The sequence below is a fragment of the Zalophus californianus genome, chromosome 2, assembly GCF_009762305.2.
Source record: "Zalophus californianus isolate mZalCal1 chromosome 2, mZalCal1.pri.v2, whole genome shotgun sequence".
In the NCBI taxonomy this organism is placed as follows: Eukaryota; Metazoa; Chordata; class Mammalia; order Carnivora; family Otariidae; genus Zalophus; species Zalophus californianus.
In genome coordinates this window covers 132,552,271-132,564,544 of record NC_045596.1, presented here as the reverse complement: position 1 = coordinate 132,564,544, position 12,274 = coordinate 132,552,271, and the positions used below count along the sequence as shown (strand labels likewise).

Here is a 12,274-nt window from a genome sequence, read left to right as displayed (position 1 = left end):
AATTGAACCAAATTCTATTTGATTCCAACATTTCAAACTTAGCGGTTACATGACGCTACTTCTCAGTGTCTTTTCCTTCTGGGTCATTGATTTTTTATTTTTTCTTTTGACAACAGGCAGTTTCTTCTGGATACACATGCATACGCACACACATGCTATATGTATACATATATACACTTACATGTGTACACAGATGCATATGAATCTTAGTATATATAAAAAATGGAAATTATATCTTTATAGAGATAAAGATAAATAACCATAATTACTTCCTGAGATTACCCATTAAAACAATGTCTAAAAAGAGTTTTCCATTTTTCTTTCCCCAGAGTTTGGTTTTATTTATTTATTTTTATTATGTTATGTTAATCACCATACATTACATCATTAGTTTTTTCTTTTTTTTCTTTTTTATTGTTATGTTAATCACCATACATTACATCATTCGTTTTTGATGTAGTGTTCCATGATTCATTGTTTATGCAAAACACCCAGTGCTCCACGCAGAACGTGCCCTCTTTAATATCCATCACCAGGCTAACCGCTCCCCCGACCCCCTCCCCTCTAGAACCCTCAGTTTGTTTTTCAGAGGCCATCGTCTTTCATGGTTCATCTCCCCTCCATTTACTCCACTTCATTCTTCACCTCCTGCTATCTTCTTCTTTTTCTTTTTTTCAAACATATATTGCATTATTTGTTTCAGAGGTACCGATCTGTGATTCAACAGTCTTACACACTTCACAGCACTCACCATAGGACATACCCTCCCCAATGTCTATCACCCAGCCACCCCATCCCTCCCACCCCCCACCATTCCAGCAACCCTCAGTTTGTTTCCTGAGATTAAGAATTCCTCATATCAGTGAGGTCATATGATACATGTCTTTCTCTGATTGACTTATTTCACTCAGCGTAACACCCTCCAGTTCCATCCACGTCCTTGCAAATGGCAAGATCTCATTCCTTTTGATGGCTGCATAATATTCCATTGTGTATATATACCACTTCTTCTTTATCCATTCATATGTCAATGGACATCTTGGCTCTTTCCACAGTTTCGCTATTGTGGACACTGCTGCTATAAACATTGGGGTGCACGTACCCCTTCAGATCCCTACATTTGTATCTTTGTGGTAAATACCCAGTAGTGCAATTGCTGGATCATATGGTAGCTCTATTTTCAACTGTTTGAGGAACCGCCATACTGTTTTCCAGAGTGGTTGCAGCAGCTTGCATTCCCACCAACAGTGTAGGAGGGTTCCCCTCTCTCCGCATCCCCACCAACATCTGTCATTTCCTGACTTATTAATTTTAGCCATTCTGACTGCTGTGAGGTGGTATCTCACTGAGATTTTGATTTGGATTTCCCTGATGCCGAGTGATGTTGAGCACTTTTTCATGTGTCTGTTGGCCATTTGGATGTCTTCTTTGGAAAAATGTCTGTTCATGTCTGCCCATTTCTGGATTGGATTGTTTGTTCTTTGAGGGTGAGTTTGATTAGTTCTTTATAGATTTTGGATACTAGCCCTTTATCTGATACGTCATTTGCAAATATTTTCTCCCATTTATGTCAGGTGTCTTTTGGTTTTGTGGACTGTCTCTTTTGCTGTGCAAAAGCTTTTTATCTTGATGAAATCCCAATAGTTCATTTTTGCCCTCGCTCCCTTGCCTTTGGCGATGTTTCTAGGAAGAAGTTGCTGTGGCTGAGGTCTAAGAGGTTGCTGCCTGTGTTCTCCTTTAGGATTTTGATGGACTCCTGTCTCACGTTTTGGTCTTTCAACCATTTGGAGTCTATTTTTGTGTGTGGTGTAAGGAAATGTTCCAATTTCATTCTTCTCCATGTGGCTGTCCAATTCTACCAACACCATTTGTTGAAGAGACTGTCTTTTTTCCATTGGACATTCTTTCCTGCTTTGTCAAAGATGAGTTGACCATAGAGTTGAGGGTCCATTTCTGGGGTCTCTATTCTGTTCCAATGATCTATGGCTCTGTTTTTGTGCCAGTACCATACTGTCTTGATGATGACAGTTTATAGAAGTCCGGAATTGTGATGCTGCCAGCTTTGTTTTTCTTTTTCAAGATTCCTCTGGCTATTCGGGGTCTCTTCTGGTTCCATACAAATTTTAGGATTATTTGTTCCATTTCTTTGAAAAAGTGGTTGGTATTTTGATAGGGATTGCATTGAATGTGTAGATTGCTCTAGGTAGCATTGACAGCTTCACAATGTTTGTTCTTCCAATCCATGAGCATGGAACGTTTTTCCATTTCTTTGTGTCTTCCTCAATTTCTTTCTTGAGGATTTTATACTTTTCTGAGTACAGATCCTTTGCCTCTTTGGTTAGATTTAGTCCTAGGTATCTTATGGTTTTGGGTGCAATTGTAAATGGGATCGACTCCTTAATTTGTCTCTCTTCTGTCTTGTTGTTGGTGTATAGGAATGCCATTGATTTCTGTACATTGATTTTATATCCTGCCATTTTACTGAATTCCTGTATGAGTTCTAGAAGTTTTGGGGTGGAGTCTTTTGGGTTTTCCACATACAGTATCATATCATCTGCAAAGAGTGAGAGTTTGATTTCTTCTTTGCCGATTTGGATGCCTTGATTTCTTTTTGTTGTCTGATTGCTGTGGCTAGGACTTCTAATACTATGTTGAATAGCAGTGGTGACAGTGGACATCCCTGCCGTGTTCCTGACCTTAGGGGAAAAGCTGAGAGCTTTTCCCGATTGAGAATGATATTTGCTGTAGGTTTTTCATAGATGGCTTCTATGTTATTGAGGTGTGTACCCTCTATCCCTCTACTCTGAAGAGTTTTGATCAAGAAAGGATGCTGTACTTTGTCTAATGCTTTTTCTGCATCTATTGAGAGGATCATATGATTCTTGTTCTTTCTTTTGTTAATGTATTGTATCACGTTGATTGATTTGTGGATGTTCAACCAACCTTGCAGCCCAGGGATAATTCCCACTGGGTCATGGTGGATAATCCTTTTAATGTACTGTTGGATCCTATTAGCTAGTATTTTGGTGAGAATTTTTGCATCCGTGTTCATCAAAGGTAATGGTCTGTAATTCTCCTTTTTGATGGGATCTTTGCCTGGTTTGGGGATCAAGGTAATGCTGGCCTCATAAAATGAGTTTGGAAGTTTTCCTTCCATTCCTATTTTTTGGAACAGTTTCAGGAGAATAGGTATTAATTCTTCTTGAAATGTTTGGTAGAATTCCTCTGGGAAGCCATCTGGCCCTGGGCTTTTGTTTGTTGGGAGATATTTGATGACTGCTTGAATTTCCTTAGTGGTTATAGGTCTTTTCAAGTTTTCTATTTCTTCCTGGTTCAATTTTGGTAGTTGATACATTTCTAGGAATGCATCCATTTCTTCCAGGTTATCTAATTTGCTGGCATAGAGTTGCTCATAATATGTTCTTATAATTGTTTGTATTTCTTTGGTGTTGGTTGTGATCTCTCCTCTTTCATTCATGATTTGGTTGATTTGGGTCATTTCTCTTTTCTTTTGGATAAGTCTGGCCAGGGGTTTACCAATCTTGTTAATTCTTCCAAAGAACCAGCTCCTAGTTTCATTGATATGTTCTACTGTTCTTCCATTTCTATTTCATTGATTTCTGCTCTGATCTTTATGATTTCTCTTCTCCTGCTGGGTTTAGGCTTTATTTGCTGTTTTTTCTCTAGCTCCTTTAGGTGTAGGGTTAGGTTGTGTATTTGAGACCTTTCTTGTTTCTTGAGAAAGGCTTGTATTGCTATATACTTTCCTCTTAGGACTGCCTTTGCTGTATCCCAAAGATTTTGAACAGTTGTGTTTTCATTTTCACTGGTTTCCATGTATTTTTTTAAATTCTTCTTTAATTTCCTGATTGACCCATTCATTCTTTAGTAGGATGCTCTTTAGCTTCCATGTATTTGAGTTCTTTCTGATGTTCCTCTTGTGATTGAGTACTAGTTTCAAAGCATTGTGGTCTTAAAATATGCAGGGAATAATCCCAATCTTTTGTACCAGTTGAGACCTGATTGTGACCTAAATGTGATCTATTCTGGAGAATGTTCCATGGGCATTAGAGAAGAATGTGTATTCCATTGCTTTGGGATGGAATGTTCTAAATATGTCTGTGAAGTCCATTTGGTCCAGTGTTTCCTTTAAAGTCCTTATTTCCTTGTTGATCTTTTGCTTAGATGATCTGTCCATTTCAGTCAGGGGGGTGTTAAAGTCCCCCACTATTATTGTATTGTTGTCAATGTGTTTCTTTGCTTTTGTTATTAATTGCCTTATATAATTGGCTGCTCCCATGTTAGGGGCATAGGTATTTACAATTGTTAGATCTTCTTGTTGGATAGACCCTTTAAGTAGGATATAGTGTCCTTCCTCAACTCTTATTACAGTCTTTGTTTCAAAATCTAATTCGTCTGATATAAGGATTGCCACCCCAGCTTTTTTTGTTGTCCATTAGCACGGTAAATGGTTTTCTACCCCCTCACTTTAAATCTCAGAGTGTCTTTTGGTCCAAAATGAGTCTCTTGCAGACAGCATATCGATGGGTCTTGTTTTCTAATCCAATCTGATAGCCTGTGTCTTTTGATTGGGGCATTTAGCCCATTACATTCAGGGTAAATATTGAAAGATATGAATTTAGTGCCATTGTATTGCCTGTAAGGTGACTGTGACTGTTTATTGTCTGTGGTCCTTTCTGGTCTATGCTGCTTTTAGGCTCTCTCTTTGCTTAGAGGACCCCTTTCAATATTTCTTGGAGGGCTGGTTTCGTGTTTGCAAATTCCTTTAGTTTTTGTTTTTCCTGGAAGCTTTTTATCTCTCCTTCTATTTTCAATGACACCCTAGCTGGATATAGTATTCTTGGCTGCATATTTTTCTTATTTAGTACTCTGAAGATATCATGTCAGTCCTTTCTGGCCTGCCAGGTCTCTGTGGATAGGTCTGTTGCCAATCTAATGTTTCTACCTTTATAGGTTACATATCTCTTCTCCCGAGCTGCTTTCAAGATTTTCTCTTTGTCTCTGAGACTCGTAAGTTTTACTATTAGATGTCGGGGTGTTGACCTATTTTTATTGATTTTGAGAGGGGTTCTCTGTGCCTCCTGGATTTTGATGCCTGTTTCCTTCCCCACATTAGGGCAGTTCTCTGCTATAATTTGCTCCCTTATACCTTCTGCCCCTCTCTCTTTTTCTTCTTCCTCTGGGATCCCAATTATTCTAATGTTGTTTCATCTTATTTATCGCTTATCTCTCGAATTCTGCCCTAGTGACCCAGTAGTTGTTCATCTCTTTTTCTCAGCTTCCTTATTTTCCATCATTTGGTCTTCTATATCGCTGTTTCTCTCTTCTGCCTCATTTATCCTAGCAGTTAGTGCCCCCATTTTTTATTGCACCTCTTTAATAACCTTTTTGATTTCGATTTGGTTAGTTTTTAGTTCTTTTATTTCTCCAGGAAGGGTGTCTCTAATAACTTCCATGCTTTTTTCAAGCCCAGCTAGTATCTTTAAAATCATGATTCTGAACTCTAGGTCCAACATCGTACTAATGTCCGTATTGAGTAGGTCCCTGGCAGACGGTACTACTTCTTGTTCCTTTTGCTGAGGTGTTTTTATTATTTTCTTCTTGTCATTTTGTCCAGAGGAGAACAGATGAATGAGAGAACAAAATGCTAACAGGTTAACAATGTCCCCAGCAAATATACTCTAAACAAATCAGAAAAGACCTGAAACCAGCGGCAAAGAAAGGGAAAGAAAGAAAGAGAAAAAAAAGAAAAAGATAAAAACAAACAAAAACAAAACAAAACAAAACAAAAAAACCAGAATATGATCAAATATGATCAGGCTGGTACTTAGATCAGTGCCACACACTAGATTTTGGGTGTATTTTGGTCTTTTAGAAGAAAGTTCCTCCTAAAATTGTAAAGAAAGAAAGACTATTTATGTACAAAATAAGGGTTGATACAATGAAGGGATGGAAGATGACTGTAAAGATGAAAATTATAAAAGATTTTATAAAAGGAATTGATAAGATAAAAAGTTGTTTGAAAATAGAAAGAAGAAGATTAAAAAAAAGGGGGGAGAGAATGTGATCAGGCAGGAGACTAGAACAAAGCCATACACTAGTGATTTAGGGTATATTTTGATCTGTTAGAAGAAACTGTATCTCAAAATTTTAAAGAGAGAACAACTTATATATATATGCCAAAAATAAGGGTAACTTCTATGAAGGGATAGAATATGATCTAAAAATGAAAAATAAAAATGTTTTTTTAAGAAAGGGATTGATAAGATGTTGGTTGAAAAAGGGAAAAAGAAAAATTCAAAAAAAAAAGTTAAAAAAATTAACTTTGAAAAACTAATGAATCATGGTAAAAAAGCCCTGAATTCTATGTGCATTATTCCCCTAGCGCTGGAGTTCTCCCGTTCTCCTTGATCGGTAAACTTGGTCTGGCTGGCTGTTCGTGCTAATCTTCTGGGGGAGGGGCCTGTTGCCATGGTTCCCAAATGTCTTTGCCGGAGGCGGAATTGCCCCACCCTTGTCGTCCGGGCTAAGCAATCTGCTCGCGTTTGCTCTCGGGAGCTTTCGTTCCCTGCAAGCTATCGATACAGCTTTGGAGGATGAGAGTGAAAATGGTGGCCTCCCAATCTCTGCCTGGAGGAGCCAAGAACTTGGGGCCCCGCTCCTCAGTGCACCCCCAGAGAAAAGCAGTCATTCACTCCTGTCTCCCTAGTCTCCGGCTGCACTCCGTGCTCACCCGGCCTGTGACCGTGTGTTTCTATCTCTGGCACCTGACTCGGTGTGGAGTCTCCAAACCCAGCAGATCCCTGAGGTGCGCTCCCACGGCATCCCTCCCCAGGGAGGAAGGGGAGTCTCCCCTGCTCTGCCGCTTGTTGGGTCCCTGCTGGAGGAGCAGTGGCCCGACTGTGCCTCGGATCACAGTTTATGGCAACCCCGAGCTGAGAGCCCGCGCCTCGGCTCCGTCTCTGCAGCCGCCTTCCCCGCTCCAATACCTGGGAGCTCTGACGCACTCAGGCACCCCCGGTCTTTCTGTGACCCCGATGGTCTTGAGACCACACTGTCCCGCGAGGGTTCCACCTCCCGCTTAGCCACTGGAGCGACGTCCCTCAGCGGAGCCGACTTCTAAAAGTTCCGATTTTGTGCTCTGCGGCTCTATCACTTGCCAGAAGCGGCTGGAGGAGGCCCCCTCCCCCGCCGTCTATCCTCCCGAATATCGCCTCGGATTCACTTCTCCGCACATCCTACCTTCCAGTAAGTGGTCGCTTTTCTGTTCAGAGAGTTGTTGTTACTCTTTTCTTCGATCTCCTGTTGAGTTCGTAGGTGTTCAGAATGGTTTGATCCCCATTCAGCTGAATTCCTGAGACCAGACGAAATCCAGGTCTCCTATACCTCTGCCATCTTGCTCCTGATTCCACATCATTAGTTTCTGATGTAGTGTTCCATGATTCACTGAAGAGTTTTCCTTTTAATATGTCAAAATTCAAGTAGTACAAACAAATTAGATAAATACCTATCCATATTTATGAATAATTTTTGACACAATAAATAAGTCACAATAAACCTGACTATAGTATGTTATTGTAGGGTGAGTGTAGACAGTGCATTCAAATTCCCATTATTTCAGTATTTTGGTATTTTTTGAGTTTTGAGTATTTGATCTGAGGAGAAACTTTCAGTTTCAGTTGTTAATAAGTACATGTTAATAAGTACTTTCTTAAGGAAGCAAAAAAACAAGCTGATTTTAGCATGTTTCTAGTCACAGTTGTGATCGTTCACATTCATGATTTCCCTTTGGTCAGTCTTTTCTGGCCCTGCATAGCAGACCAGCATTCAGGCCATTTCTTAGCACTGTCTTGGTGTAAAGATATTCCTTAATGAAAGGCAGAGATGGAAATTGTATCTCTCTCACTGAGCTTGAGCCTAGAGCATATTGCTAAGAAGGGAAAATCCTGTCTATTGCAGGCTTATAGTTCCAGAGGCCCTTTCACATTGTGTTCAAATCTATTAACAAACAGAAAACATCACCTTTTGATTAGCTCCTCTGTATGTTTCTGAATGAAGTTGCCATTTATCATGTGTGAGGCCTATCTGAATTATTTCAGTAATGTTCCAGATTTTATGCAAATAAGGTTCTCACATTACCAAGAAAAAGAACAAACAATATTTAAGACAGATGAGTTAATAACACATACTTTCATTAATTTAATCAAAGATATTTCTTCCACCTAATACATACATTAATGACTCTGACAGCAGGGGAAACAGGATAGAAAAAAGAAAATCAGAGGAAAAGGACCTTCCAGAAAAATTTGACTATACAATATGAATTTAAAGATAATTTCAACATATCTAAAATTTACCTACATGATGTTGTCCTACATAGTTTCAAGAATTATTAGAAACTCCAAATAATTTATATTTTATAAGTAAAATTCAATGAGATACTAGAATACTTAGAAACACACTACCTATGTGATTAATTAAAACTTTGAGTCACTTTGAGTTATTGTTTTTATTTCATAAATATTTGCTGCTGACAGAAAACAGTAAGAGTTATTTTAGCTGTAGTAATCAAAACAGTACGGTACTGGCACAAAAATAGACACATAGATCAATGGAATAGAATAGAAAGCCCAGAAATAAACCCACATTTATATGGTCAATTAATCTGTGACAAAGGAGCCAAGAATATACAACAGGGAAAAGACAGCCTCTTCAATAAACAGTGTTGGGGAAAGTGAACTGCTACATGCAAAATAATGAAACTGGACCACTTTCTTACATCATACAGAAAAACTAACTCAAAATGGATTAAATACCTTAATATGAGACCTGAAATCATAAAAGTCCTAAAAGAAAAGATAGGCAGTAAACTCATGGACGTGGGCCCTAGCAATATTTTTCTGTATATGTCTCCCCAGGCAAGGGAAACAAAAGAAAAATAAACAATTGGAACTACACCAAAATAAAAAGGTTTTCAACAGCAATGGAAACCATCAAGGGTGCCTGGGTGGTTCAGTCGGTTAAGCGTCTTCTTTCGGCTCAGGTCATGATCCCAGGGTCCTGGGATCGAGTCCCACGTTCGGGCTCCCTGCTCAGCAGGAAGCCTGCTTCTTCCTCTCCCTCTGCTGCTTCCACTGCTAGTGCTCTCCTGCTCTCTCGTTCTGTCAAATAATTAAATAAAATCTTCAAAGGAAACCATCAACAAAATGAAAAGGCAAGCTTACTGAATGGGAGAAGATATTTGCAAATGATATATCTGATAAGAGATTAACATGCAAAATATATAAATACCTCCTACAAATGAACACCAAGAAAATCCCAAATAATCTGGTTAAAAATGTTCTGTGGACCTGAATAGACATTTTTCCAAAGAAGACATACAGATGGTACCAGACACATGAAAAGAGGCTCAACATCACTAATCAGGGAAATGCGAATCAGAACCACAATGGCATATCACCTCACATCTGTCACAATGACTAGTAACAAAAAGACAAGAAACAAGTGTTGGAGAGGATGTAGAGAAAAAGGAACCCTCACGCACTGTTGGTGCGAATGTAAATTGGTGCAACCACTATGTAAAACAGTATAAGGGTTCCTCAAAAAATAAAAATAGAAATAAAATACAATCCAGTAATTCCATTTCTGGGTATTTACTTGAAGAAAACGAAAACACTAATTTGAAAACATATATGCACCCTTATGTTTACTGAAGCATTATTTACAATAGCCAAGGTATGGAAGCAACTTAAGTGTCTCTCGATAGATTAATGGATAAAGAAGATGTGGTATATAAAAACAACGGAATATTATTGGTCATAAAAAAGAATGAAATCTTGCCATTCACTGAAACATAGGCTAAGTGAAATAAGTCATAAGGACATAGACAAATATTATGTGATTTCACTTATATGGGAATATAAAAAAACAAAACAAAGGAACAAAAAAAAACCCTAAACAAACAACAATAATAGTAACAATAGAAACAGACTCATAAATATAGAAAGCAAATTGGTGGTTGCCAGAGAGGGGGGCTGTGGGGTAGGAGAGATAAGTGAGGAGGATTAGAGGTACAAACTTCCAGTTATAAAATAACTAAGTCACAGGGATGAAAAGTATACTATAGGGAATACAGTCAATAAAATCATAATAAAAAAGAGTTCCTTTACTGATTAAATGTGTTATACATATTTCTGATGATTGGCTACACTTATACAAATTATGTAATAAAGCCATTTCAGAGTCTTACTGGATAAAATACTCAGTTCAAAATACAAAATATGATTTCTCATAACTAATATACTTGGTGCTTAACCTCTTTCATTTGTGAAATATTTAGTAGATTATGTCTTATCCACTTTCTTCTTCGAAAAGCCCACAATCTTTCATTTGGATAAGGTCTTAGGGAAATGTCCAGAAGGAACAAATGCATAACATATCAAATGAAATCCTGTAGGCAATGTATAATTCATATCAAACAGCAGATTTATTTGTTGGTTGAAAAATGATCTTTTTCTTTTCAGTTCAGTGAACCTAAGAATTGTTCCAAAAACAATTTAGCACCTTTCTCATCTATTTCTAATTACAAAGTTATATTACTGAAAATACTTGGTATTTTGCATACACATATACAGTCTTTGGAATATGTATACATTGTCCCTCATCTAGCACATGCTTTCCTCACCTGAATACATGAACAGGTGCACTTTAAAAGAAAAATAAGCACACACATTTTCTTTTTTTTTTAAGATTTTATTTATTTATTAGAGAGCAGAGTGAGAAAGAGAGCAGGTGGAGCGAGATGGAGGAAGGGGCAGAGGGAGAGGGAGAAGCAGACTCCCCACGGAGCAGGGAGCTTGATATGGGGCTCGATCCCAGGATCCTGAGACCATGACCTGAGCCGAAGGCAGACGCTTAACTGACTGACCCACCCAGGCGCCCCAGCACACATATTTTCTTATGGCAATAACTCACTTGCCCTCTTTTATTTCACCTCTACATATGCGTAAATGTAGTAAAAGAAAGGTTTTAGAAAACAAAACTAACAATAACCTATAGGTAAGCTTGTAATTCCCCAACTGTTTGATCATATTTGGTGCCAGGACTTCTCTGACATAACCATACAATTAATTAACTAATTATCACTGACACATGCTCCTTCTCCTCACCATTGAAATAACTGAAGCATGAAAAAGCAGAACTAAAACATAGAGGATATATATGCTTTATTATTTTATGATAGGGCTGGGCAAACTACTATCTCACTTGGCTCACATTTTTAAACTGATAAGAACAGATACTACACTTGATCTTAGCCAAAAGGCCGAGAAGTGATTGGCTCACATTTTTAAGCACCTATTACTAATCCATTCACTAACTTTACCTTCTGAATGACACTTCCCCTGGTCACTTAATATTTAAAATTACTACTCTTCCACTCCATTCCCTGTATCTTGTTTTTCTTTTTCTGTTTGCCCTAGCACTCACCGACATTCTAATATCCCATCAGAGCAAAGCTCTGTTTAGTAAATTGATAAATCCCAGCATTTAGAACAGTGCCTGACAGTATAGCCTGTTGTCATTAGGTTTTGCTGAATCTTCCTTTTGAGAAAGCTGAGGTCTAGAGAGGTTAGCTCGTTTACCCAGGGTGATACAACTGGGAAGACACTGCCTGGTTCCAAAGTCTTAGCCCCACACTAGAGTGTTTCTTTTACTTGTGAAGATAAACCTTCACTTGCTTAAGCCGACTGGCATTCCCTGCACCAACTCCCCAGTGAGACAAACTTGATGTTGCATAGCCATGGCACGATATTAAGAGCAGATTGACTAGAAGAGTGTGTGTTAGCTTTGAGGAAAATCAATTATGATGTAAGTTTATTTCTTAAGACAATAAACTGAGATAAGTTTTCTTTGAAATGTATCATTGGTGTACTTAATGTATTTTGCAACTGATTTTGATCGTTTCTAATGCCCCCCCGTTATGTGCTGATCTGTGCACCCCAAAATTCATATATTGAAGTCCTAACACCCAATATCTCAGAATGTGACTATTTATGGAGGTAGGGAAGGTCCTAGAAGACAAAGTAAAATGAGGGCATACGGGTGGACCCTAATCCAATATGACTGGATTTCTAAGTCAATTTCTAAGATATTTGGGCACATACACACACAGACTGAGGGGTGGCCATGTGAGGACACAGTGAGGAGGCAGCTGTCTGCAAGCCAAAAAGAGAGGCCCTTATGAGAAACCAAA

At 38.5% G+C, this 12,274-nt stretch overlaps 1 pseudogene; it reads right to left on the bottom strand.

Annotated features, from left to right (window-relative positions):
- Positions 1-11,230: 11,230 nt before the first annotated feature.
- LOC113926144 lies at positions 11,231-11,356 on the bottom strand (annotated as a pseudogene).
- Positions 11,357-12,274: the final 918 nt, after the last annotated feature.